The sequence below is a fragment of the Carlito syrichta genome, unplaced genomic scaffold (assembly GCF_000164805.1).
Source record: "Carlito syrichta isolate Samal-C Ts95f unplaced genomic scaffold, Tarsius_syrichta-2.0.1 Scaffold305660, whole genome shotgun sequence".
In the NCBI taxonomy this organism is placed as follows: Eukaryota; Metazoa; Chordata; class Mammalia; order Primates; family Tarsiidae; genus Carlito; species Carlito syrichta.
In genome coordinates this window covers 323,906-346,755 of record NW_007249756.1, presented here as the reverse complement: position 1 = coordinate 346,755, position 22,850 = coordinate 323,906, and positions in this window count along the sequence as shown.

Genomic DNA, 22,850 nt, shown 5'->3' with positions numbered 1-22,850 from the left:
AAGGAATCATGAAACATGTCCAAAAGCAATTTTATATAGCCAGTAGGTACTAACCAAATACCTTGTCATTCACATTTACAGTTTTTTTTCCTGCATCCCACTATAAACCCCTCAAAAGGAAGGTGCCACATCTTTGTATACTCCTTTAGTTTCCATCACAGTTCTCTGACCACAGTGGTCTTTCAAAGTTCATGGTGGCCTTTCAATCAATGTTGAATATTCTATCAATGCTTCAAGGAATGAGACAGTGCATATTCTATTAACACATTTATTTGTTTTTCTGTTTTCTAAAAAGAACATTAATTATTTACTCATTTTAATATGTTTTTGCCACATTGGAGAAAAGAGATTTCCTACGTAGCAAAGAACAGAAATTATGCATGATACGTGCATATACACAAGGTTTCTTTTACAAACATGTCAACAAGTTGAGCAAGTTAACTTGATTTCACAGGAGATCAGAGGTCAAAACTTTTCTTAGTGTTGTATACTTTGTTATAACTTGAGAAAGACAGACAGAGAGAGAGAGAGACAGAGAGAGAGAGAGAGAGAGAGAGAGAGAGAGAGAAGGAACTAGGCAGATCTAGCTTAGATGAATATAACCAAACACAGCAAGAGGCATACACAGTGTTAAGATTTTTGTCAAAAAATAATAATGATAAAAATAACTTTCTGTAATAATGTAAAATGTATGAATACAGGAAAGAGGTACAAAGAAAAAACCTAGCGTTATAGATAATAATGGGACAACAGAGAGGCATATGCAGGGCAGAATGGAGAAATATTTGGAATTAAAGGTGGCATTAGTTTAAAAGGAAGTAGTCCCTATTCCCTAAAACTCTCATGGAAAACAAATGTTGAGCAGTTGTTTAGGAGGAGAGGAGAGGGATATGTAGACAATGACAACAGCTTAATAAAGAATCCAGTCTTAGGTTTTTAGTCCAATCTTAGATGCCACCTGTGAGTGTGAGTCCAGTGCTAGAGTTCTAATGCTGCTTCCCTGGTCTCCATTATTCTGAAATGGTTTTCTGAATCACGTGAGTGAAAGAGTTAGAGAAATTAACAAGGCTGTAGCTAATGGACTTACAACCATGGACATGAGCCTAAGTTTCTTCACTGGCTACAACATATGAACATAAGGCAATACATAATCAGTAATCTTAGGTGAAAAAAGAGATCTTTCTGTCCATGCAGCACTCAGGAACTCCAAATAGTTCAATTTTTCATAGCCCTGCAAACAGTTATGATCTTAGATTTGGGGCTTTTGCTTTCTATTATTTTGCCTGCCATTAAGTATCCAAGTTGGATATGAAGACTATTATACTGTGGTCTCTTTTAAGGCTCTTACGTGAGACCTGAAACGCTGTGATACTCTTGGGATAGCCTGGGTATACAGCAATGAAATATTGCATTTGCTAAAATAGAAAAAATTCATTATAGGAGATGGCATCTCATAAGTGGTTCTGCAGAAGAGGAATAATTCCACATCTTCATGGAAGAATCTTAAGGATACAACTAAATCTGTGCATCTGACTACAAATTTCTTAAAATAAATAACCTCATACAACAGATGTTTTACTTATTTTGTGTACACGTGTGGGTGTGTATTTGCTGTCCTGGTCCCACATTTTGGCTGTAGGTATTGATAAGAAGAAGGCAGATAGAAATTATTAATTCATGAGCTGGTCATTTTTATTACCTCATGTTGATGTCTCAGTTACTGTTGAAATAAGTGATATGACACCAACATGGTAGAAATAAGTCACTCTAAGTTTGAATGTATATAAATATATATAATTAAATTGATACTGTTATATTTATATCAGCTAAATATAAATCAGTTCCAGTGATATACATGATTTATATTTATTTAGACCTTAGATTTTAAAATGTTTCAAAGATTATTATTTAATTAAAAAATACATTTGTTAACATTTCAGCCTTTTCATTCTCCTGTTTACAGAGAACTGAACAATTTTCAGTCTCCCAGTTTCTCTAATCTCTTGCTTTTTCTTTCATTTCAGTTAAATTCCCATGGAATAGGTGGATGTAACTGCCCTTTGAGAATCTAAGATTGGATGCTAAGTGAAACATTCTTATTTTATCTTCAGGAAAAGAATGTTGTTTTGTTTTCAAATCTAGGTTAATACTTGACTTGCCAAAGGTGACATAATGACCCTAGTGGGATTTGGCATTTTAGCTTTAGTTAAAATCTTTGCAGCAATCCCTGAAATTTCTGTTATATATAGGCCTCAGCTAGAGATGTGAATATACCCTTATATTTTTCAGATGAAAAATACTTCTGTTACATGGGTAGTATGCTGCAGAAGTATTGCAGAGACTCTCCCAAGATGACCTGAAAATTTTTCCTTACTTTTAGATCACTGAATGGCCTTTCACTTTTATACTCACCCAGCGTATCTGAAAGGAGACTGCCTTACCCAGGCAATGATTTCAGTCCTCCCAGGATAAAGTTAGAGTGGCATGGACCAACCCCCAACCCCCCACTTTTAAACATCAGTCTGCCACCATCAACACTCCCAGGACCAATGTTTGGGGGTGGGGTGGGGATCTAGAATGTATGGGCACGGGACCAAATGTTCACAACCCTTTCCTCTCTTATCTTTAGTGCATGTACACAGTGCCCTGAGTTCTTCCCACCCCTGGGATTTTCTTTTTGTCTGTCTACAACATTAGTATTTCCCCCTGCTTTGTGCTAGGGAAGTTTCTGCAAGATTGAACACACTCTGTTGTTTAATCCACTTCTATAGAAACAATACACTCATCCCAGAGGAAGGCTGCCATTTCACAACCACTCCCGCTTTCCCTGAAGCCACACTTTTTTCCTTTCACTCAAAATCTAATCCCTTTGGCTCTTAGTTGCTACACTGTTTCAGAAGAAAAAAATTAGATTATGCTAAGAATATAAATACTGAAAACAAATGTTCTAAACTGAAATTAGCTCACCTTTTTAATGTCATTTTGGAATGATCAGTGGTGCCCTAAAATAAATCCTCTCTGACATTTGATTCTCATTTAATCTTCACCTTGGTTGAATCTTCTGGACCTCCGCCTCTCTCCACCCTCCCTCCCTTCAACTATGGGTTGCCCGGCAACCTCAAACAGCTGGTTGCCCAAACAGGAAAAGGAAATGGGATTAACGCTGGAGGAAGCTAATTGAAGGAAGCATTAGCATGCTCCCAATCAGAATTCTCTCAATACTAGCTGATTAAATTGTGCTCTGCTGAAGTAAAAGTGTGGACTGTGGAGTGTACAGGTGGCAGAACTGTCACAGACCTGAAGACAGAATATTAATTACAGCAGTGGTGACAGTAGCTACTACATCCATAATAGCACAGCCCTCTGCTTGCAAAAGGGCACAAAATCATATTATGAGTCTTTTGCCCACTATTCCTCTCATTCATGCATTTGTGCATGAATTCATGTATTAATTCAGTTACTTATCCACTCGGGTATTTATTGAAAGGCAACAGATCATCATAGAAATTCTGTGGGCTCTGGGCTGAACAAGACTTTGGTTTCAATTATAGTTCTACTACTTTCTAGCTCTGTGATACTAAAGTAAATTTCTTAAACTTTCTAAGTCTTAATTTCAACAATGGCAAAATCAGGTTATCATCACTTACCTTAAAGAGATATGGTAAGGATTAAGTAAGAGAGTATGCAAAACAAATCCACTATAGTAACTACCCAGGTTAGATCTTCAGTTAATTCACTTCCCTCTCTACTACAGGACCCTGAGATGTGGGAGAAATACTAGAGGTGCATTAGCTAGTTTGGAACTTATAGCTATATTTCAAGCATGAAGCCAAGACACAAATGGAATCATAGCAGTAGGAATTAAGAAGAATTGACAGATGTGAGACTTGATTTTAAGAAAAAAATAAATAGAATGAGATAAATATGAATCAGTGGAAATTGTCGAAGGTGCCTTTGATGTGTTAAGCCTGGATGACCTCAGAGAATGGCGATGTCATTGAGAAATTAGCAACCAAAGAAAGGAAGTTAGTTTGTGGATGTGAAAAAAATTTAGGTTAAGTAATGTAAGCAGAGCTGACTCTGGGGTATCACAATGAAGATCTTCACCTTGACTTCCAATTGTCTTGTTTCTACACAGCTCTCAGACCCAACTAGGGAGAATAGTGGAGACAGCTAAGGTAGGTAAAGAAACAGGTAGAGTTGGCTGGAGTTATTAGAACCTAGGCTGCTCAATCAAGCTTGGATTTTAACATCCAAAGATTTACCATTGGATTTTAAAATTATTTTCGATTTTTTTACCTTCAGAGAGTACATGCATTTTTAAGGATGGGCTAGGTTATGCTGCAATAGCACATAAACTACCACATATCAATGCCTTAGGCTAATAAAGGCTTATTTCTTGCTCTCACTAAATGTCCAGTGCAGGCTGGAGAACTCTGCTGTACAGCTACTGAGGGACCCAACTGATGGAGACTCTACCATCTTTTAACTGCACCATCTAGAACACAGCTTTATTCTTCCCCTATCAGGGGAGAAAGACACTTAAGATTTCATTTCCTAAGTCCTGAAATTACAGCTATTTTTCCTCAGAGCTTCTTTTTCAGAACTAGATCACATGGCCCCACCCACTACGAGGAGGTTAAGAGTTACACTCCCACATGTGCTTGGAAAGAGTGAGAAGTGTACATCATAGAACACCAGTAATGTCTTCTACTAGACACCTTGGAGGGTTGAACTACTACATTCTGGTATAGGTGACTTAAATCTCTTTAAAGTTGCATTGGTTTATTCAGAACATCAGCTACTACAATGGTTAGAATAACCTATTTAAGGGAGGAGGTTCAGTTGAAAAAGATAGTTTGACCCATTGAGAGACAAAGAATACTCCCTATTAGGCCAGCAATTTTCAAAGTATAGGCCAAGAACCTCTGGAGATTTCCAATACCATTTTAGCTCATTCATGAAGGCTTTCCTTTTTCAAATACGTATCTCTGAGAGTTCAGATTTTATATACTTCTTCCAATAAAACATATTGCAACAGGTCGAACTTCAGAATCAGTATGAAACTCTGACTGTTTTCTGTTAAACTAATTATTAAAGAGCTGTTATTCTGTAAAGTCAGATATTAGAGAAATTTGAAAAATTGTAAAGCAATGCCACTCTTCACAGTGAATACTTGTGGAAAATAGCTATTTTTCACAATGTTATTTATGCTTATCTAAATATGCTTATTATTTTTTAATGAATTAATAGGTATTTGTAGCCTCAATTTTGATGATATCTAATGTAGTAATTATTGACAGATAGAACACTCTCAAACATGATCTTTTAGAATGGAAAGATGTTCTGAGATCACATATTTGGGAACTACTTTCTAGACCAACTCATGTTGGACGTATAGCCCTAAGTCTGGGTACCGGGCAACTTCATTCTGGTGGGATGGGGTTGCAGAATTTCTATAAACTGGAAGAGTTCACTCAGGGTTAGGTTCTCACATTCTCTGTGGGTGAGACAAGTGAATTCAGGGACTGAAGAGATAAGGTACCATGAAGGTTACATTAATTGTAACCTTAATAGTTACCATAAGGTTAGGGAAGTCCAATCCAGAGTTCTAAAGTTCAGACAAATCCTCTTAATAACCCGCATTTTGAGTGAGACATAGAGCCAACATGTGGGATGGAATGTTTTAGCTGGATAATAAGCCCAGCTCAGTGGTTCATTGTTCATTATTATTCATACATTGATCAAAAAATCTGTACCATTTTTTTTTAAAAGAAAATGATCATCCAATGTGCTACAAAATGTTAGTAAGAGTTAAAGAGGCTGTAAACAGGCAGAGGATAACTTAAAGTATGAAGATAGGTTAGAAATGAGACTGGAGAAAAAGGCAGGAAACAGTGTAATGATTTTTCTCATTTGCAAATGTGGGGAAGCTTGAAGGGCTTCTAAAAGTGTGTCAAGGCATTACAGGAGCAGTCTGGCAATTTCGTTCCTCAGGATGAGTAATGCCTTTTGCAGTACTTTTTCTCTTTATCCTTCAAGAATGCCCTTGTCCAGATCATCTACCTTTTATCTAAATTATAATTGTACAAAAATGCAGTAGAAGGAGAAATAAATAATATGCAACAGAAGATCTGGACGGTTTGAGGGTCTGGCCCTGTGACGGGATACCCTGTTACCTTCTACTTCCTGATTTTTTCTTTCTTTTTGGAACATCTGCATTCTCCCAACTGTTTCCTTACAGGAAAAAAAAATGTGACACCTCTTCAATAAAACAACATTATTTGTTACCTCCCTTTTTTGTTCCACCAAAGACAGAGGTCATCTTTGTAATCTGTCCTTGCTGGAGATTATATATTTCCTAGACTCTGAATTAGTCACTAGATAGGTAAATAATAATAATAATAATAATAATAAGAAGAAGAAGAAGAAGAAGAAGAAGAATAAACAGAGTGGGGAAAAGCAGAAAATAGGAACTATACAGAATAAATAATTCAGTGATATTAACCTCTCAACTACCTGAAAAGCATTCTTTGTAGCTCAAATGGTAAGCCAGTCTTGTGAGAGAAATAGTGTTTATCATTTATTTAATACACATGGCTGCAGCCCAAGGAAGAAAAGTTTAAAAGTAATGTCAACAGGCAAAGGATCACACTAGGAGTCATCGAGCTCACCTTGCGTTTCTCCCTAAGGCAGAGCTGACGCGAATTCATTCAGGGCCATTCTATTATTCATGCAAGGAACTGTCTATCACAAATGCAATATGAAAAGGAGGTGCGCCCCATGTGAGGCATGAAATATCATCTCTAATAACTGGCAGTTTAATTTCAAGATTTCGGGACTGCTCATTTAAAAGTACCTGAAGCAAAGTTCTAAAGTACAGAATGATAAAGGAAATCATTGTTGTTACACTTTAAGAAACCTTGTTCCATTTCTGCTAGAAAATATAAGAAATTTGGTTAAAAGGAAGATATGGAAAATAATGTAAAACTGACAATAGAATGTCATGGCAGACATTGCCTCAGAACTTTTCATAACTCTGTAGCACATTCACTAGGACATAGTCTTTGTAATTATCTTAGAAAGCTGGTCTTATTCTTTTCTAATTCCAAGGCAACTGAGAAGAAAACTCACAAAATTTATAATAGAATCTCAAATTTACAGTAGAATGCAGATCTTGCAGCACAATCGTTTGCTGATAGACTCATAATATTGCTGACTTAAACACCTAGAAAAGACCTTGGGAATTGCCTATCATCATAAACTTATGTGGGTGATTAAGAAACTGGGACCCAGTGTCTGACATAGGATCACAACATAACCCATTGTTCTTTCTACTACACACTTTGACTTTTTAAAGCTAAATTCTTAAAATAATATTATGTTAATAAATGTTTAACTTTCACTACATAAACAATAGGTTCAAGTATAGCTTCTGACAGATGCTCAAATACCTTTACATCTATGATACTACATGTTCTACTAAATGTATGCCTCTTGTTTGGGGATTTAAAAAGGAGGATTACTGTGTAAACTCCTGAATTGAATGTGTTGTGGGTACAGGTGACTCTGTTGGTGACAATAACTCAACTTGAGGGACTTCTAGGGTCTAGGCTCTTCAGGTGAACCACAATTAGTGCAGTACATAGAGATGATGATAGAATAAAAGGAAGCCAAAGCCTACTCAGTCAAGAAAGGGAGCTAAAAATAGAAGGGTTATGGACCTGGGACTTCCTATCCCAATGAAACAAGTGCAGGAGCCCAGCAGACGTAATCAGGACCCTGTTTGAAGCTGCAGCCTAGAGCAGATGTTGCTGTGAATGGTTTGCATGTGCCAGCTGTGGCAAGGGTGAGTAGGTGGGCTGGCTATGGTTAAATATAGAGTTGAGACTGGCTCACACATATGGGAAGTGTTAAGCTGGTTTACTTGTATTTCTGGTCTAGCCCCAAATTCTCTCCAGCTGAACATTTCTCCCAGCATTGTGGGAAAGCAGAAGCAACAACCAGAGCCTCAGCCCACCCACTATTGATAAGACTTGGCTCTCTTCTTGGGGTCAAATAGATCCAAGTGATCCCCTGGCCACTTCTGGGGAAATGTGAAAGTCATCAAAGTAAGGGATTTGTAGGCAAAGAAAATGAGAATATGGAAAGACAAGCAGCAGAAATTGAGTGAGAGGAGACAGATGTTAGCTATAAGCAAACACCAAAGCCTCCAACTAAAAGTCAAATAACAATTCAACCAACTACTCAGTCTTTGCCTATAGTGCACAATGTCAAACATCTGATGCTTGTGGTGTCACAGCCTCCAAGGGTGTTTGCCTTTAGTGACGCAAACAGGGACAGGGCATATATTTGAGCGAAAACACACATATGCACGCATACATATGCGTATACACACACACACACACACACACACACACACACACACACACACACACACACACACTTTTTCATCTGCTGATGATTTTGCTCAGTGTCCTGCAAAAACCACACTCCAGGTCCTGTCACTTTTGGGTTTATAAATCTGAGGAATTTAAGAAAGAGGAAGTTGGATCAGATGAGAGAAAGGAAACCACTGTGAAGGGCTTCCCAGCAGTTTGGCCTCTGAGAAACCCGGACTAAACATCACTCTATAGTCTAGAAATTCTAAATCGTGTTATGCTCAATATCAGGAAATTACAGTCGATAAACAAATAGAGTAGGAGAGTGAGGATATGCAGGGAGTTAAGCCTGGCACAGGAGAGGGAGGAGAGGGGACAGAAAAATAACATGAGGGAAGGTTTTGGGAGAGAGGTCACATAAAAATGGACTTTGCTGCCCAACAATGCTGGGAAAAGTCCAACTGGAAATGGGAAGAGACACAGTTTGAACCTTGGGACTGACTGTGGGAACAATGGCATAGGGAAGATACAGATAAGGGTATACAGAATCATCTAACTCAGAAGTTGCCAGAAAAGCATCTAGCACATAATAGACTCTCAAAATATGTTAACACCTTTTCTTACCATACAGTTTCCTTAAGTGACATTTAAATAAGACAGTCTATACTGCTCACAAACATTTATTATAATTATTTTTATAGTCAGAGTCTCACTCTGTCACCCAGACTGCAGTGCAGTGGCACTCTCACGGCTACTGCAGCCTCGACCTGCTAGGCTCAGACAACCTTCTGCCTTAGCCTTCCAAGTAACTGGAACTACAGGCCCGTGCCACCACGCCCAGCTAATTTTTTGATTTATTGTAGGTTTTGCCAAGTTGCCCAGGCTTGTCTCGAGTGCTTGAGCTCACGCAATCCTCTTGCCTCTGCCTCCTAGAGTGCTGGGATTACAGGTGTGAGCCACTGCACCAGGCCCACAAACATGTTTAACGTCCCCCCCAAATATATGCATACTTTATGACTATTCATCTTTTAGGGATCTAGTCAATAGAAATGTGTCCATTCACTTATCAAAATACACTTACTAGAATATTTACAACAGCAGTACTTGGAATAGTAGGTACCTGAAAATTACCAAAACATTCATCAACAGTATAATAGATAAAGAAAGTATGGAAAAACATAACAGGATACTGTGATTATTTATTCTCACTGCTGTATAACAATCTATTGTGAAAATAAGGATACATCTTACGAGCATAATGTTGAGGGGGGGAAAAAAAGCCAGACACAAAAAGTACATACTGCATAAACCCACTTATACAAAGTTCAAAAACAGGTGGATAGTACATATACTACTAGAAGTCTTTTCAAGTGGTTATTCTTGGCAGGGGTATGGGTAGTGACAAAGAAGAGCTGATAACATTCTTAACAGTAGTTATATCAAAATTAGCCAGTGTCCTATTTTCACTGAGAATGCACACATCTGTATGCACACAGGAATTCTTTGTGTTTAGAGAGGAGGATAGTAAGCATATTATTATCATGTAATTTATAGTAATAAAAGAGATATAATACTTCCCTGCCAGGCAGCACAGTAACATATTGGAGAAAAGACAGGTTATGGTATAAAACAAAGCTGAATTAAACCATGATTCAGTTACTCACAAGTTCTATAATTAAGACAAACCTATATGTGCTTTAATTTCCTTGTTTGCAAAATTGAGATAAAAATATGTATATTAGAGAGATATTGTACAATGTGAAGAAATGACAAATGATAGTACGAGCATTTTCAGAAATGTTGCAGGTTCAGTTCCAGATCAGTGCAATAAAGAAAATATTGCAATAAATCGAGTGACATGAATTTTGTTACCCAGTGCATATAAAAGTTATGTTTATACGATTCTATACTCTATTTAGGGTGCAAAAGCATTATATCTAAAACACAACACACATATCTTAATTTTTAAAATTTTCGTATTGCTAAAAAATGCCTTCAGTCTGTCATAATCTCTTTGCTGGTGGAGGATCTTTCCTCTGCTCTGATGACTGATGACTGATCAAGATGGGGGTTGCTGAAGGTAGAGGTGGCTGAAGAAGTTTTTTAAAATAAGACAACAGTGAAGTTTACTGTATCAGTTGACTTTTCCTTTCTTGCAAGATTTCTCTGTCACATGCTGTTTTCATGCCAGGGAAGTATATTTTACCCACAGTAGAATTTTCATAATTGGAATCAATCCTCTCAAACCCTGCTATGTTTATAAAATATTCTAAATCTTTTATTGCCATTTCAACAATGTTCACAGCATCTTCACCAGGAGCAGCATCTGTTTCAAAAATCCACTTTCTTTGTTCATCAATAAGAAGCAATTCCTCATCCATTTAAGTTTTATCATGAAATTGCAGCAATTCAGTCACATCCTCAGGCTCCATACCTAATTCTAGTTCTTTTGATTTTTCCACCATATCTGCAGTTACTTCCTCCAATGAACTCAAAAACCCCTTAAAGATATCTATGATAGTGGGAATCAACTGCATCCAAACTTGTGTTAATGTTGATATTTTGACCTCCTCTCATGAATAATGAATATATTTATTAACATCAAGAATGGTGAAACCTTTCCAGAAGATTTTCAATTTACTTTGTCCCGAATCATCAGAAGAATCACTATCTATGAGAGCTATAGCCTTAAAATATGTATTTGTTAAATAATAAGACTCACCCCTTGACATGAAAACAACATTAATCTCCTAATACATATCATTCTGAGCTCTTGTATGACTAGGTGCATTGTCAAAGTGCTGTAACATTTTGAAAGGAACCTTTTTCTCTGAGCAGTGCGTCTCAACAGTGGGCTTAAAATGTTTAATGAACCTTGCATTAAATAGATGTCCTGTCACCCAGGCTTTGTTGCTCCATTTATAGAACACAGGCAGAATAGATTTAGCATAATTCTTAAGGACCCTAGGATTTTCAGAATGATCAATGAGCAATGACTTCAACTTAGAGTCATCAGCTGCCTTACCACCAAGAGTCCGCCTGTCCGTTGAAGCACTGAAGCCAGGCACTGATTTCTCCTCTGTAGCTATGAAAGTCCTAGATGGCATCTTCTTCTAAAAAAAGGCAATATCACCTATATTGAAAATCTGTTGTTTAGTGTAGCTACCTTCATCAATGCTCTTAGCTAGATCATTTGGATAACTGGCTACATCTGCTCCCCACCCCCACCCCCCGCCTCTGGCATGTGATACCCTGTTTGTAGATTTCATCTTTTAATGGAAGTGCAGTAAATAAAGGCCATTTTCATAATATGCCAAGCAACAGGTTAGGAACATCTGAGCTGCTGGAATTGATAGAAGGGAGTTGAGGTTGACAAATCTCCCTAAATTGCACCCGGTTATACTTGTATCAACTCCCAGAAGCATCTCCAAATTATTGAACTTGCTACATCTTCTACATTAGCACTTGCTGCTTTGCCTTGCACTTTTATATCATGAAGACAGCTTCTTTCCTAAATCTCATGAACGAACTTCTGCTAGCTTCCAACTTTTCTTCTGCAGCGTCCTTACCTCTCTCAGCCTTCAAAAAATTGAAGTGAGTTAGCGTCTTGCTTTGGTTTAGGCTTAGGCTTAAGGGAATGTTGTGGCTGGTTTGATCTTCTATTCAGACCACTAAAATTTTCTCCATATCAGCAATAGGGCAGTTTCACTTTCTTATCATTTGTGTGTTCACTGGAGTAGCACTTTTTTTTTTCATGTTTATTTTTTGTTTTAAAGATATGGGGTACAATTCAGGATTGGGTATACAAGTGGCCATTGTACAGGTAAAGTTTAGGCCTCCCTTTGGACCCACTTTGCCTGGTTTGAGATCATGCACTTTTATCGATGTTGTGCTCTCCCCCAACTCCAGCAGTATCCTGCTACTGCTATTACCTTTCTTATAGTATTATGGTAATGCTCAGTGTCTACTTATGAGTGAGAACATGTAGTACTCTGTTCTTGTTTCTGTGATAAATCATTGAGTATGATAGACTCTAAATTCATCCAAGTTACTGCAAAGTCCATATGCTTATTTTTCTTTATGATTGCATAATATTCCATTGTGTATATGTACCACATTTTATTTTATCCAGTCCAGTTTTGAGGGGCAGCATAGTTGGTTACATGTTTTCACTATTGTGAATAGTGCTGTGGAGTAATACTTTTAATTTTTTTCGAGAACTTTTTCTTTGCATTCACAGTTTGGCTAACTGTTTGGCACAAGAGACCTAGCTTTTGGCTTATCTTGACTTTTGACATGCCTTCCTCACAAAGTTTAACCATTTCTAGCTTTTGATTTAAAGCAAAAGATGTGCAACTCTTCCTATCACTTAAACATTTAGAGGCCACTTTAGGGCTAATTGACCTGCTCTCAATATTGAGTGTCAGGGAATAGGGAGGCATGAAGAGAGAGATTGGAATGGCCAGGTCTGTGGACCAGTCAGAATACATACAATATTTGTGGATTAAGTTTGCTGTATGATATGGATACAGTTCATGGTTCCCCAAAGCAATTACAATAGTAAATTCAAAGAGCACCGATTACAGGTCATCATAATATATAATAATAATAATAATAGAAAAGATCAAAATATTGTGAGAATTACCACAATGTGGCATAGATACATGAGTTGAACACATACCAAGCACTATTAGGAAAATGGCACTGATGGACTTGCTCCATGCAGGGTTGCCACAAACCCTCAATTTCTTAAAAAACACAACATTTGTGAAGTGTAATAAAATGAGGTTCAATAAAATAAGCTATGTCTTTACTAACAGTGACTGTTAATAGCGTTAATTTTATTTTTTTTCCTCAATCAGCATAATTCTATCTTTGTGATGTAATTACAGTTGTACTGTTCAAGGTTATTGGATCTCTCAGTCACAGAAAATACAAGCAATTGTAAGTCAAATGTGACCCCCATCTCTGTGATGCAAAATTTGTTAAAGTTGCTTCTTCTCACTGGACATGCACTGCCATAGTTTCTGAATGTCAACGGATTCTCTTCATGTTTCTTTTGCTTATAGTTAGTTAGTCAACAGCATCCACCATATGCAGCTGCCTTAATTATCATTATTCTCTGCAAACCACATCACCCTCCCGATAAATTCAAACTGCAACTTCCGTGTAGGTGGGTAGAAAACGTCTGCAGGCCTGTTTGTAGAACCTGTCCTCGGCCAGAAATTAGAGGGAGTTTAGGAAATAAATGATTCCCCATCTTCACAAATTTACCTGTTGGGAGACTGGATCTTCAAACTTCCTGATGGATATAAATGGTCCAGGGGACTGATATGAATCTCTCTTGAAGGGGGCGGGGGGTATATGGACCATTAGACTCAGATGTGCAGTGCTGGAGGGGCAGAGGTAGAAGAGATGAGGCAGAGAGTGAAGGTGATGTCTAAGATACTTCCCCTCCCTCCAGAGCTTTACATGCAACTTCTGAAATCACAGCAGTCTCATTCTCTAATTTCTCATTTTTTCTTTTCACACATTCTACTCCATCTCCCTAATTCTGATTCCTTTTCAACTTTTCTTCGCTTTATTCTCTATCAATCCAGATTTGTTATTGTGTATTTATTGAGCTCATAAATAGAGCTTGTGCCCAGGAGGAACAGCCTGATAAATTAAATACATTGTATTCAATTTATTTTGAAGTTAATATTACAGCAAGTGAACCAAAATTTCATTTCTTTATATACTGGTTAATGAACCTACATTTTGGCAGACATGAAAGCTTCTTTCAGAGCTTTTTCCTCCTCTTCTTTTATTGGCCTTTAAAAAAGTAGCTTTACAGGCAAGATTCAGTAGGGGGGTAAGGATAGAAGTTTGATACTACAAACCTTCCCTTTTCTCTCAAATCTCAAGCTTCCCTTCCTTTGCTGAGCATCTTAAACAAGCAGGCGGATGTTTTTCCTCTTTTATTTTTTAATTGCTTATGTTGATGTGCAAGACAACATTTTCAATGAGATGCAAACGGAGTTGCCCACACAGCAATAATGGGGGCTTTGTGGGCCGCTCAGCATGTGCTGTGTTTCTCTGAAGTCTTTAGGTCCATACCCCCAGCTCTACAAAGGGGTCAGTACATTTCAGCTTCTCTCCCTCCCATACCAAAGAGATGCTCTGACTGTGAGAAAAAACAGCAGGTAGAATAGCCACTGGCAGAAGTTTCCTCTTCCCCCACTATGAGTATCACTCCTTTTCCACTGACAATTATTACATTTTAAATAACAGTTGCACTTTATGAGGATTTAATGAAATGCTGCTATGATAGAGTAAACCAGAGCCAACTGAAAGAGCTATTTCACTCAAAGATTTCTAGTATTCAATTAGCTTTTCCTGTTAATACATCATGATAGCACAGTGATTAGAAAAAAATAACATTCACTAATTGACACCAGAATGATATATAAAAAGCTGGTAAGTGCTTTGGAAGAATAACAGGCTTATTTTTTGATGTGGGGAGTAATATATATTTTTGGTTAAGGATAGGATTCTGGTTAAAGTCTGCTGAAAATGAACAAATAAAAATTACCTATGTAGATTTAGTGTTATTTTCAAGGCTAACCATTCATTCAGTAAGAAGTTTTGCCTTCTTATAACTATTAGCACTTTCAAAAGCTTTTACTTAACAGGGACAGCACAGATTATTGATTTCTTTCCTTTCTCAGGTCCTCTTAACGTAAGTTATAAGTAACCAATAGATAGTCTCTATTAAATTTATGGTTTTGGGGGAAGAGTGCAGATGTTGTCTGGGAAACAGCCTTGGGCACTGTAAGTACAAAAGACTTCTGTGGTCCTAGTTTTTGCTTTCTTTTCTTTTTTCTTCTCTATTTTTAAAGGCAGAACAAAAGAAGCCCACTTCAGAAGTGTTAGCTCACTCTTTAGGCATTAAAATTAGAAATAAAGGGCAAAACTAACAGCACATATCCCCGTAGAATTCCCCAGAAGATTCACAATGAATGGTGCATCCATAAACTAATAAACAAACAAATCTATAAATAAGACTAAATGTACAGTGATCCTAGCCTTATAGTTGAGTAAGAAAGGTCATGTCCTGGCAGCCTCAGGAAACTTAGGATATTGTGGGGACCTTGAGAAGAGACAAATTCTTCAAATATACAGGTATAATAGGTGAAGTCAGATGATGAGTTCTTGGCTTGACCTTCTATCCTTATGAAGCTTTTAAAAGTCTGAACTAAAGTTCCTTATGAAAATTTCTAGCAAAGCAAATTTAAGAAGGTGTACATTCTTGCCGCACCTAAGCAATTAATCAGACAAATAATGTAATCAGTTCTATTCTGTGATCAAGAATAATTTGTCTTTGAGGTTACTTTTCATCATAAATAGAGTGACTGTAGAAAGAAGCGTTGTGCTACAATGGAAAACTATGAACCATCTATTGCACACTCTTACAAGTTATCAGTCTACCCTGTTTAACATCTTTGAGCCATTTTGCAACTCTTAAAATTGCGGGTAACTGGCAGATATGCAAAGTCTATCTTATGTGGTGGGGATTTAATTGACTTCTTCCCCAGCTGCAGAACAACAATAATAACAAAAAAACAGTTTTGGTATTTAGTTGTAAATTGGTTTGGATTCTGTTGCTTGCACAATTTAACAATCCTTATCAAATTTTCATTTCTTCCAATTTTCTTCAATATGTGGCTACAAGTCACCAAACTCAAGTTTTCTCCCTCCTGTATGATTCTGCATAAAAAAGATGCAGAACCCAAAACTCGAACTTCCCAGATCCCTACCTTGACTGTAGGCTGCTTTGTATTTGACTTTCTTACTGGTGATCTGAAAAAGCATTGCAAACTTGATACATGTCATGAAAAGACTCACCACAACAGAAGATGATGTATGGGCCAAAATACTGCCTGAAAAGAAAGTCTAATGAAATGCTTGGACTATACATGACCTTGTATAAAAATGTGGACAACTTCACCAAAAGCATTAACATCCCAACTTGAGAGTTTAAATAAGTTTCATGCTAATAAGCAGTACTGAATAACAAAAAGATTTTTCCTCCACTGGCCTCTTGGACTCCAGTGGGCTGATAACTCCCAAGATCTCATTCCAGTTTCTTTACTTTAATACAACCTTTTGTATTCATATTTTCTCTTTTTCATTTAGGCATCCCTCTTAAAATACCTGATCTCTAGGACCCTAAAACAATTGATTTTTGCCATCAATCCTCAAAAGATGCTTTAAATGATTATACAGAAAATACTCCAATAATAGTTCTTGAGAGACTATTTCCTAGACCCTATTCTACTCCATTCATGCTGTTTATTATCTTTTCTGGGTTGTACAGCAATAAATAACACTCTTCTTAAAGAAAATGGAGACTGATGATTTTGAACTTTACCTGAGCCCTGGGCTGCCAAAACACAGAGATGATTAAGAAACCCTCCATACTTTTGTTTATCTAGACAAGTTAACTGCCAATGACCCACCCTGTGCTTGCATATTACCAGGTAAGATCCATCTCTATCCTTCCTCATGACTCCCATAAGACTTGAAGATGACTTACTTGTTTATCTACCGTTGTACAACTTAAAACCTGCTTCCTTTCCTATGAAATGTTATGCATGAATAAATGTTTTCCTTGTTGAAGTAACCCAAATAAAATTATTTCTTTAACCATACTGTGCATTTAGTCTTTCACAACAGGGTTTGAATTAAACAAGTGTATGCATTTGTCAAAAAATCATGAAATGATACAATTCAGGTTAGTGTATTTCATTAAACTTCACCTCAAAAGAAAAGATGAAGATTGTAAATAAGCAATTAATTATACATAGTTAATGATATGTACACTTAGTTTTTCAAGGGTGTGGTGTCAGATAAGTATAACTTACTTTGAAATGGATAGATAGATAAGATACATCCATAGAGAAATTGATTGCTAAATAGTTTGTGATAAAGCAAATATAGTGAAAGGCTAATTACATAATCTAAGTGATGAATTTATTAGTGTTCACATCAAAGTTAATGGCAAAATATTGAATTCTTTTACCCTAAGATTGAGAGGATAACTTATCTCAACTTTTCTATTCAAATTTGTACTAGAGGTCTTGACCAGTGCAATAAGAAAAAAAAAAAAGATTGAGATAAAAAAATAAAACTGGCTTTAATCTTCAGATGATATGACTGTCTATGTGGAACACTCTAAAGTAGCTATAAAGCAGTTACTGTCAGTAGTAAATGCACTTGGCCAGATTATAAGAAAGAAGGTCATTATATAAATATTAATTATACTTGCATATACTAACCCAAATAATTAGAATATAAAATTGTAAAAGTAGCATTTACATGATAGCAACAAAACCAAATACATATAAATATAAAGATAATTTATAAATAAAATATAATAGATATAAATAGATATAATGAAAGGACTTCAAGATGTCTATGTTGTAAACTACCAAGCCTTCTGGAGAAAAATAAAGATTTAAATAAGTGTATCTATGACATGTTCTTGAAATAGATGGCTTGGTATTACTATGATGTCAATTTTCCTCAAACTGATTCATATACAAGACTAAATTTCTCATGATCTCAGACTTTTGATAGTAAAAATAAAATAAATTAAAATGTATACATGAGCTATTCATATTTTGAAAATGTTTGCTAATGTTTGAAGACAACAGAGCAAGCTTTCACTTGAACAGGATTATCTGATCTGCTGACACTGAAAAATATCATTAAAGGAAAGTGGTATCTTATTGGAAAGAACATGGAATGAGTGAAATTGCTCAGATTTTGGTGTCATCTGTGTCCATGTAGTTTGTCAGTAACATCAGACATATTACTGAGCTTTTACTCATTAGAAATCCAGGTGACAAACTCCGTTAACCTCATAAAAATTTACTAAAAGCAGAAAACAATTTATATAAAATTTCACATTTATATGATGAACATATAAGTGGTATTATAAGTAAAGTAAAAATAGTCTCTTGAACAAATGTACAGTAAATTAAAACAATGTAAAATTTTTATACTAATATATGAACTTAATGTGTAATAAAATTTGTTTTGCTTTTAAAAATCAGCAAGGATGCTTGCCTTTTTTACTTCATATGGAGCTCTATTTTTAACTGTAAATTATTTTTTTGAAATAAAGAGCAACATTGTTATTTAAATTCTAAATTGGACTTGTTTATGCTTGGATAGATCTCATCTGGTGCACTGTCAATAGAATTAATATGAGCATTTCTAGATATATAGGCAGCCCTATTTGAAAGAGACTATTTTTACATATATAGCATAGTGCATAAACAGGAATACAATGTTTATAGGATTCAGAAATAGGTCTACATTGCTTGAATAAACTAATATTTTAAAAAATTAGAGCAGATATAAAAACATAGTATAGAAAACTCCTAAAAAGTACATTTAAAATGGCTGGGATTTAAAGAAACTTTGACTACAGCCTACAGTTTACAATCCAATGATGCGCAAAATATCAAATGTTTTTGCTTAAAATACTAAGGAAAATGTATCTTGCATGTACAGCCATGTAGCATCTAGATTAATAGCAAAATTAAGCGGAGCCTCTCCAATCAATTTTCTAATACACTGAAGGGGAAAAGGAAAAATTCACTAGCAGTAAAAGGTGAAGTGGTAGACAACCTTGAGACCCAAATACTGAAAAATGAAACAAAATTCAGTTATGATATGGCTTAAAATAACTTTTTGTCCACAATCAACCCACAAAAGTAATATTAAGAAAGGAAGATAAGAAAACAAATCCTAAGAACTATTCACTAACTTTCTACAAATAGGAAGATGCAGGTACAGAAGTTGCATGGATGATTCTGTGCTGAATAAAGGAACAATGCTTAATTAAGAGTGAGCGCTCTCACATTCCAGTGGAATGATCACATGTGCTTGCTATTTTAAAGGTGATATTCAGGAGAGTGCAATGCATCCATGGCTAGTGAAGTCAAACATTTAATAATATTTCAGAAAACAGTGCTGAACCCAGTACTACCATCTATAACTGAACTTTCCCTCTTTTTCCACCTCCTCCTCCATAATATTCACTTTCAGATTACAGAATAAATATAAGGCAATATCTACTTTGTTGGGTTGTACAGAGGAGAGTAAAATGGAAGTGATGGGCAACAAAACTAAATATATTGAGAAAAATGACAAAAACAAGTGACTGATACAATATCAGAAATATATGTAAGATTTAACTCAGTAGTTCTCATACTTTGCTACATTTTACAATAACTCTCATGCCTAGGCCATATCACATAGCAACTAAATAACAATTTCAGGCATTAGTATTCTTTTTTTTTTTTTTTTTTTTTGAGTTGGAGTCTCATTCTGTCGCCCAGACTGGAGTGCAGTGGCACGCTGTCGGCCACTGCAGCCTCAACCTGCTGGGGCTCTGGGGATTCTTCCACCTCAGCCTTTCAAGTAACTGGAACTACAGGCGTGTGCTACCACACCCGGTTAATTTTTTGATTTATTGTAAAAGATGAGGTCTTGCCAAGTTGCCCAGGTGAGTCTCGAACCCACAGACTCAGGCAATCCACTCACCTCAGTCTCCCAAAGCATGGGATTGCAGGCTGAGCCACTGAACCCGGCTCAACATTAGCATTCTTTTAACACGCTTATGTCATTTCAATGTGCAATTAAGTTTGAACAGAGCCGCTCAAACATTAAATATGTGTGAGGAATACCTGGTGATCTTGTTAAAATGCTCTGTTTCAGTAGATCCTAGGTGGAGTCTTTGATTCTGTATATCAAATAATCTTCTAGACAATACCAATATCTCTGGTTTAAAGAACACACTGTGTGTAGCAAAGGCCTAGACATAACTGATAATATAAACTAGTAAACAAAAATAAAAAGAAAAAAGCACAAATGTTTTGCAAATTTTTAAAATAGAAAAACAAAACAAGCAAACAAATGAAGATAAGTAACATAGAATCAAAACAGTCAAATAATACATCTGGAAAGGAAATTCAACTTAAGAAAGCATAGCAGAATCTGAAAAAATGTTATATATTGCAGAACCTAAAAATAATTTGAATAGAGTAAAATATCAGCTCAAAAAACAAGATGAGGAAACAACAGATGAAAAGGAAGAATGCCAAGCTAAGGAAAAAAGGTGGAAAATCAAAACACTATCAGGTATTCAACATTTTCTAAAAATAAAAAACAGATTATAATTAAAAAAAGAGCAAAAACATTCAAAAAGTTGGTGTAGAGAAATGCGATTGTCTTTTGTACATTTATTTTGTATCCTGAGACTTTGCCAAAGGCCTTTATCAGTGTAAGGAGGTTTTCCACAGATTCTCTTGGGTTTTCAAGGTACACAATCATATCATCTGCAAAGAGAGATAACTTGACATCCTCTTTTCTTATTTGGATACCCCTGATTGCCTTCTCTTCTCTGATTGCTCGAGCCAGGACTTCCAATACTATGTTGAACAGGAGGGGAGAGAGTGAGCATCCTTGTCTTGTTCCAGTTTTCAAGGGAAATGGTTCTAATTTTTAGAAACCCAAATAAAAAACACAATTCCATTCACAATAGCCACAAAAAAATGCAATACCTTGGCCTCTTCCTAACCAGAGATGTGAAAGACCTTTACAAGGAAAACTACAAAACACTGCTCAAAGAAATCAAAGATGACACAAACAAGTGGAAAAATATCCCATGATCATGGATCAGAGAATCAACATTGTGAAGATGTCCATCTTACCTAAGGCAATCTACAAATTCAATGCAATACCCATCAAATTACCAGCAACATTCTTCTCAGACCTAGAAAAAACAACACAGGAATTCATATGGAAACACAAACGTCCAAGAATAGCCAGAACAATCCTCAGCAAAAAAACAAAGTAGGTGGTATCACATTACCAGACTTCAAACTTTACTATAAAGCTGCAATCATCAAAACAGCTTGGTATTGGTACAGGAACAGGCATATAGATCAATGAATAGAATTGAGATTCCAGAAGCAAAACCTCAATTTCTCAACCAACTCATCTTCACAAACTCTTCCACCACCTACACTGGGGAGAGGAGAACCTATTCAGTAAATGGTGCTGGGAAAATGGGCTGACCACATGCAGAAGACTCAAACAAGACCCCTATCTGTCCCCTTACACAAAAATTAACTTTAAATGGATCAGAGACTTAAATGTAAAACCTTAAACCATAAGAACCTTAGAAAATGCAGGACACACCCTTATGGAAATTGGAACTGGCATCCAATTCCTGAACAAAAACCAAAACCCATGGGCCATAAGAGATAAGATAGACAAATGGGACCTCGTTAAACTGACAAGCTTCTGCAAAACCAAAGAAACCATCAAGAGAGCAGGGAGACAGCCCACAGACTGGAAAAAAGTATTTGCCAACTCCAGGTCCAACAAAGGCTTAACATCTTGGATCTACAAGGAACTCAAATGTGCTAAAAAGAAAAAACAAACAACCCCATTATAAAGTGGGCAAAAGATATGAACTGACACTTCTCAAAGGAAGACATCTGAGCAGCCAACAGACACATGAAGAAATATTCAACCTCACTAATCAGCAGTTTGTTTTTAGTTACTTGTGGAACATCCCAGGTGGCTCCTGCTAGGTTATTACTAAGAAAGTTGCCATTTGGGCAGCTTCTGGATCTTTGCTGGATTTACTAACCAGCCTCAGTTGGTCATGTGAGTTATCACTGCATTCAAATCAGTCTTTGCTTGATCTTCCTATATTATCCTAATGTTGTCAACATCATGTATTATTATTCTTGAGACCTGTATTAAGTTTACATTCCTTTTAACAAATTGTGACAGTAAGCTGGTGAGTTTAAACAACTCTGAGCAGTACAGTAAATGTAAATTGGGATCCTTCTTATATAAAAGTGAACTTCAGGTTGACTGTTCTCCAAAATTGAGATAGAGGAGAAAGCTTTTGCGAAATCAAGCACTGAGGCCTATCTTCTTTAGCTTGTTATATTTTTACATGGTTGAAAACACATCCAGGACTGCTGAGGGTAAGGAAGACATATTTTTTTAAAAATCCTTGATAGTCTGCTGTTAGTCTTCATGAGCCATTTGTCTTTTTTTGAGGAGCCATGCAGGACTATTTTAGAGAATGTGTTGGTACCAGCACTCCAGCTTCTAGCATGTCATTAATAAAAGTGGTAATATTTTTTGCCTACCAAGTATTCTATATTGTTTTAAATTAATCACTTGTGTGGGTTCAGGTAGTGCCAGTGGTTTTAATTTAGTTTCTCCAATTAAGACTAGCCTGAGGGCAGATTTATATGCCTTCTATTTTACAATATTAGATAGGGAAACTAATACCCTGTATGACATAATATCCATTCTAAGAATATGCTCAGGTAAAAGAAATCATTTCAATAAAGTTTGTTCAAAATTCCAATTCTTTTTTTTTTTTTT